General features: G+C 48.1%; 1 long non-coding RNA gene across 1 annotated transcript; it reads right to left on the reverse strand.

Annotated features, from left to right (window-relative positions):
- Nucleotides 1–2,976: 2,976 nt before the first annotated feature.
- Nucleotides 2,977–4,779, reverse strand: LOC309849352. The gene is made up of 3 exons (XR_014303668.1): nt 4,707–4,779; nt 4,135–4,321; nt 2,977–3,212 (listed from the first exon to the last, which is right to left on the reverse strand). It is a non-coding gene; the product is annotated as an uncharacterized lncRNA (long non-coding RNA).
- Between the last annotated feature and the right edge of the window lie 714 nt (nt 4,780–5,493).

Below are 5,493 nucleotides of genomic sequence, written 5' to 3' on the forward strand. Positions count from 1 at the left end.
GCTGACTTCTCTTTTCCCATTTGTCATCCTCGGACGCAGGAAGCACCCAGAAACCAGGCAAAAAGATGAAGTAGACCCAGCGAGATCATCAAGACAACGGAGGAAGAACCTCCAGGAAGGACTCCCTCTCCCCGACCTCCAATATGTCAATCAGTCTTGGGGTCACTTTTCAGAGGTCACCTTCAATTGAAGGTGAACGAATGGAGCTGTGTGGGGTTGGGCAGACCCCTCACAGGGACATGCCCACAGACCAGAAAATATAAAGCAAGAGCCACAGAATGAGATCTAAGGAAGGCTCGGAAGGTTTGAACGCTGGGGACTGGGCAACAGTAAATGAGAACAAAGACGCCTCTCCTCTAGCGGTGACGATAAGGCTTCCGAGGAGCCCTTGTGAAGATGGCTTGACAGCGTATGAATTGAATTCAGTGTCCTGCGCACATCTCCGCATGGTGCTCTGGGATTTGGGAAGTGGGAAGGTGGTGGTTTGCGGTTTCAAGGAGGAGCTGCAGGCTGGCGGTTCAGGAAGGAGAAGAGACGCGCAGCTTTCAAAAGCAAATAAACCAAGCCCAGATGTCCTCCCCTGACTGGTAAGGCAGAGAGGAGAGCGCTGGCTCATCCGAAAGCATTTGGAGGCCAGGGGGGCTAAAAGCCGGAGAGGAGGGAAGCACAAAAGCTATAAAGAGGAGGCCAGAGAGCAAGCATAATACTTAGAAAAATGTCACATTAAAACCTCCAGCTGCCGGCGGCTGGAGGGAAAAAGAGTTCCAGACAATAGCTGAGGGAACAAGTTGGATCTTGTGTTCATTCCTGCGGTTAAAACAAGTCCATACGACCACGCGGAAAATTCCATTCTCCTCCAAACTTAACTCCCTGTTTACCTGAGCTGCAGACACTTTTTGTTGAGAAAGGCCCCTTGAAGACAGAACCAGCATTGCTCGTCTCTGCTCCCAGAACTTTCTCTCCTCTTGCACCCTCCTATCTTGCGGATCACCTCCTCTCCTCGGAGGGGCCTGGTTAGCCCTTTGACTAAAGCATAAGGAATGAAGCAGCGTTTGGGAAAAGGAAGCATTCCCTTGCCACCCTCCCTGCCCCCAACTATAGCTGCATTCACGTTAAACCTTGAGAACCATAGCTGCCTCATTAACTTAGTTATTCACTCGTTGAATAAATGTTTGTTGAACGCCTGCTAGGTTTCAGGCTCCAGACTGCGCATTTAGGGAGGAAAACCAAGGTCAAGCTATTGCTAAGAACTTCCAAGTCAGGAGGCACAGGAAAGACGAGGGTCTATGTGCTGCTAACTGTTTGACCAATTCCGTGAACCCTGTATATTACAAATGTGGAGCATTGCCTTTGCTTTTCCTTTTTTGGGGGCTTTTGTGAGTTCAGCTGACAAGTGACCTGCCTGCTGGAGTCAGGCCAGCCAAGTATCCCTCTTCCTCACCAGTAATTCCAATGTCTGCTTCTTTTTATCCTTCCCAGACAAGCCTAGGCCACCTTGCTCTGGGAACTCTGCTATTGGAAGAAGGAGAGTACCAAAAATTGTCCTAGGTCCAGAAGCAGATAAAAAACAATTCCTAATTCGGGGAGGTCTGTTTGGCATACCCAGGAAAGGGAGAGTCAACTCAGAGAGACGTAGGAGGTGGGATCAAATATGTCCCCCAGGGAAAGGATATGACAAGTAATCTAGTGCTCCAGAAAGGAGGCAAGGTTGGTAGACTGGGGTACTTAATGGAGATGGTAACTTATTTATAGTCAAACTGGGAGAGAACTGTGGCTTGACGTATCCTCTGTTGCTCATCTTTACAAAGCCTTCCAGAAACTCCGATATGTGTTTAGTAATAGAGAGAGATAGAGAGCCGTGGGTACTGCCCAGCACCCTCAAGGAGATTGTGATAGTGGTATGCTTACAATTTTTAGTAACCATTTTTCCAGAGGAGGGGAGAAAAAAAAAAGCCCCGTTTTCTAGCTTTTGCCAGTTTTCATGGTGTAAATACTCCCACTGTGGCTGACTTGAAGAGTTGGGAGGAAATGAAGACAAACTGCTCTTGCTGCTTGATTTCAACGGACTCCAAACCACCACTGGCTTGTCATTTATTACACAGATACAGATAAACATGGGACGTGGTCACAGAATCTCCAGACCAACTGACAAATTGGCATCAGATGCAAAGTCTTTAACTGAGCCCCAGAGGGAAGTGTGATTTAGGGGTGGCAAGAAGAAGGACTACACAGCTGCATGGACACTGTTCTCTGTCTCCCTTCTGGTTCCTCAGAAGCATAGAAAACCAAGTGATGTTTAGAGCCAGCGAAGATCGTGCCTATAAGCAAGACCAATCCCCTCATCCAGGACCTTCCAAAAAGGGGTCTGCATCACACAGGCATGGGGTGACTTCAATAGCCTCTGCTTCAGACACACTTCTGTTGACAGGTTAGGTGTCCCTGCCACTGCACTGGGGTATCGAGCAGGAACCCAATAAACTAGATAATTTAGGAAGGAAAACAATTAGAATTCTCTGTGGTCCTCTGAGCCCCCACAGAGGCCACGTGGCTGCCTCTCCAGGTTCTGGAAAGTGGATGAAACTGCCACCAGCATGAAGCCACAGACTCTGCCTGAATTCGTAATTCAGGGACTTGCCCCCGACATAAGCTTTCTCGCAGCACAGAGACAAACCCACATGTCTGCCAGGCTCTGGCTGCCTTGGCTTTTGAATCACTAGTCAGGAATAAGCTCTGTCGAGGGTGGCAAAAACCAAAAAACAACAACTAGAACATCCCCATGCGAAGAACCCCAGCAAGAATCTTCTGGGTTGAATCTCTTGGGCAAATGTAATGGGATGGCAAAGTCATCCCATCCAAAGGGATTTCCGGCTCCTTTCTTCCTGTAATTCATGATCCCTGAGACAATTAGGAGCAATGAAAAGGCGTAAGTCAAAGGAACATCGAGTAAAGTTAGATTTAGGAAAATAACACATTACATTTAAATATCCATATATATTTAATCTGTGTTTAATAATGCAAAGAATACATTAGTCAAGGCTTAGGCAGATTCCACATTGACGTTAGCTACAGAACAGCCTGGCCCTCTGAAGTTTCCCAGCCTTGGCGCCACAGGAATGAAGACTTCTGGAGGAATGGAGCGTGTCATTGCAAACCTGGGGCACTGCGGAAATGCTAATGGAGGGATTGCCAAGGTCACCACAAAGTCGGGCTTGCTGCAAAGAAGAGAACTTAGGGTGAGCTAAAGAAATCCAAAGCTCCAGTCTCTAGACGGACTTCATTAGCCACCCTCTGCAAGGCAGGGCAGGGAGCAGGACATAACCTCATGGGGGGTGAGGGAGGGAGGCGCAGAGGGACCAGAATTGCTATTCCCATTGTTATGTTAGCTCAGCTCAGCTCTCCTCTCCTGTCCTCCAGCTTTAATTCTAGACTACCAGATGGGGAATGGCTGCCTGGGCCCCAGGGGAAAGCCAGAACATGTTCCCAGGGGGCAATTCCCTGGGCTCCGAAGCTCTTGCTGCCATCTGGAGGGGTGAACCAGGTGAGCGTACTCAAGGATGAAGGAGAAACCACAAGCACGCCTAGGCTAGGCTTTCATGTAATCGTGCTTCTGCAAAAGCTGGAAAGGGAACCAGTGGGGACACAGTGCAGTATAAGCCAAGTCATATCCTAGGACCTGGAGAAGAGAGGCCGACTGCCAAGAAGTAGAAGAAATCCTCCTGCTTTGATTGACCATCACTCAGATAACCATCATCAAGCCGAAGAACTTTGAGCTCATTCCACTTTGGGCAACTCATTCTGTAGAATCTAGAGTCTCACTCTAGGCTCACAATTCACTGACTTTCTCAATGAAGCCAGTCTCAAGAACAAAGTTACAGCAAGAAGGTATCTCAAAGACTATCTAACCCAATCTTCTCATCCTGCAGATACGAAGACTGAAGCCCAGAGAGGCATCGCCAATCATCTACAGTTGTCCAGTCGGTAACCAGGATCTGGTGCAACACTGCCCCCTCCTCCTAAGCAGTGTTTTGAGTTCTGATGGTCTGAAGTCAGGAAAGGCAAACCTGCACTAAATGCCAGGAATTGTGCTAAGAGCTTGAATATATATTATCTCCAAAAGAGTAAACACCAGCCTACCTCAATAAACATTTGAAGTCACAACACTTAGCGGCAATTCTGCCTCTGCCATTTTCCAACTGTATGATGTTAGATGGGTCATGGCACTTCTCTAGGTGTCATGCTGCCTCTAGCAACTTGTAGGACCATCCCCCTCATTTGTGGAAACTCCATATGTCATTGACTGAATCACAGGTCGAGGGCCAGCCTAGTCCAAAGCACAAAGGAAAAGATGAGGAATAAGAAACCAAGCCCAGGAAGTAAATGAATGTGCCTCTTACAAATGCCCGAGGGAAGCAGAATTGTGATCAGGTTCAGATATGACCCAACCTATATTCTTGAGTAAGCCCTGAAACACCCCTATCTCCCCCCTTGTACTTGGGCACTGCTCATCTCGACTCCGTTCCCTGTGACGGTCATTCCACGAGTAGAAATAGCCCAAGCTTCTTCCCAGCAAAAGACGAGTCGGGGGGATGCAAGGACCACCTCCCTGGTTTTCGTTTCAACCTTCCTTCCAAGAACTGAGCCCCTCAATTATCTGAAATTTCCTCATCCCACACAGGACTCCTCCCTTGGAGGGAAAGCCAAATTACCTCTCGTGTCTTTTCAGGTGAAGCACGACATTGACGAGCGTGCTCATTCTAGCAGTGGGCACTTGGAAAAAACATGGGCTGTGACTCACCAGTGGTTTTTGAGCCAAGTAGTTTGAATTTACTCAGGGCAGGAAAATGGCCAGGGGGCTGGGCTGGAGAGGGGAGGGGAGGACCCACGCAGACGACCGCTAACAACTATCCAACCCTGTTCCAAAAAGGCGAGTACAGGGGAGACTCTCAGAACATATGCTACCGTTCTTGTTGTCTCACTGCCAAGAGTCTCCTATATCATCGTGAAATGGCTGCTTTCTGCCTGCCTCGATCATGTATCATGGGGCGTTAATAAATAATGGGAGGTGGTAGGACCAAAAGGCGGGAAAACCCAAAGGGAAGGTGATGGAGGGGCATAATTTAACAAGTAAATGAAAGAAGCTACTAAATCATAGTTAAATTATGCTGGCACTGGCAAAAAAAAAAAAAAAAAAAAAGGAGGTAGGGGGGCAGGGGGGGATTTCTCACTGCAAAATGCTTTCAATAAAATATTGAAATTTCTCTTTTGGCTGACAGAGGCATCTCCTGATCAAAAGGATAGAAGTGTGTGGCCTGTGGTTCCCATCAGAGACTGAGCTCAGGCATGGGCCTGGAGGAGGGAGAGTTTCTAGGTGCTTCTCAGTATGGACCTTTCCTCGGATGGGTCCACAGTCATCATCTGATACCCCATCTACGATCTGTCTCTTGCTGGTGGCCTCAGTAGCAAGCTGACTAACTCTGGCCTATTTCTCCATTG

Source organism: Mustela nivalis, assembly GCF_964662115.1.
Source record: "Mustela nivalis genome assembly, chromosome: 16".
Lineage (NCBI taxonomy): Eukaryota > Metazoa > Chordata > Mammalia > Carnivora > Mustelidae > Mustela > Mustela nivalis.